This window comes from Cucumis melo, unplaced genomic scaffold, assembly GCF_025177605.1.
Source record: "Cucumis melo cultivar AY unplaced genomic scaffold, USDA_Cmelo_AY_1.0 utg001568l, whole genome shotgun sequence".
NCBI lineage: Eukaryota > Viridiplantae > Streptophyta > Magnoliopsida > Cucurbitales > Cucurbitaceae > Cucumis > Cucumis melo.
Genome location: NW_026124659.1, coordinates 17,501 through 18,688, shown reverse-complemented (window position 1 = coordinate 18,688; position 1,188 = coordinate 17,501). Strand labels below are relative to the sequence as shown.

The window sequence follows — 1,188 nt, the reverse complement described above, 5'->3', positions numbered from 1 at the left end:
GAATTGGTCTGCCATATGCTATAAACAGGATTAAACTCCATTTCTCATACTTTCACTCATTGATTCACTCATTGTTAAGATTAGGTTAGGTATATTTCGATCTCACACTAAGCCAAGAAATTAAAAAACGATAAATTTTGAAATCTGGGGATAGGGATCAACAAGTTATTGAAAATTTTTTTCTCGCCAAATAGAATTGCTTTATCAATGATTCGGTGAATGTATCTATGTTCAATTCGTGTGTGTACATGTATGAATCAAATTCATTTCGTTAGGATGGGGCTCATCAATTTAATTAGGGATCGGTCGTATGATGAAACAATTCATTGCATTGATCAAATCCAATATCAAAAAACTATTTTACCTATACTCATTAGATAAATCCAATTTTTCGTTACTCAATGAGCGACTATGTAGATAAGATATATTTATGTACATATCTTATTATTTATAATTTATAATAATTATATACACTCAACTCATCGTGGCTAGTGTCTGACTCAGAAATTGAATCAAATAGGCCTTTTTAACTCAGTGGTAGAGTAACGCCATGGTAAGGCGTAAGTCATCGGTTCAAATCCGATAAGGGGCTTTGGCTTTTTTCATAAAACTCCAGCCGTAGTATTCATATTTGATTGAGGGGAGAATAGACGACATATTGTTTTTTTTTTTGTAATAAAAAAAGTACAAACCCTATCATTTTAATTTCATTTTTTTATAAAAAAGTTATCTTTAATTATACCAAGTTATTATTATAATGAATAATATAATAGTAATTATAGTTAGAAACTCAAAATTAGAAATTATATAGTGACACATTTTTTTATTATTTTGATTCTAGAATTTCTAATTCTAGAATTTATATATTTTCTTATTCTATAGAATATATAAATTCTATTATTTTATTCTAGATTCTATTCTAATCCTTAGAATAGATTCAAATAATCTATCATGATTCTAATGACTCATCATAAGTTGTTTCCTTGAATTCCAAAATATTCCTATTTTTCATTATTCCAATCAATTATAAAGATTCGAAATCAACAAAAAAAAAAATAAAAAGTAAGTGGACCTAACCCGTTGAATCATGACTATATCCACTATTCTGATATTCAAATTCGATAAGGATGAAATTAGAACAGTGGATCTTTTTTATTTCATTTTCATATTTATTTGGACTCCACACAC

The 1,188-nt window shown here is 27.4% G+C and overlaps 1 non-coding gene across 1 annotated transcript; it reads left to right on the top strand.

Moving 5' to 3' along the window:
- Positions 1–520: 520 nt before the first annotated feature.
- On the top strand, positions 521–592 carry TRNAT-GGU (transfer RNA threonine (anticodon GGU)). The gene has a single exon. It is a non-coding gene; the product is annotated as a tRNA-Thr (tRNA).
- Positions 593–1,188: the final 596 nt, after the last annotated feature.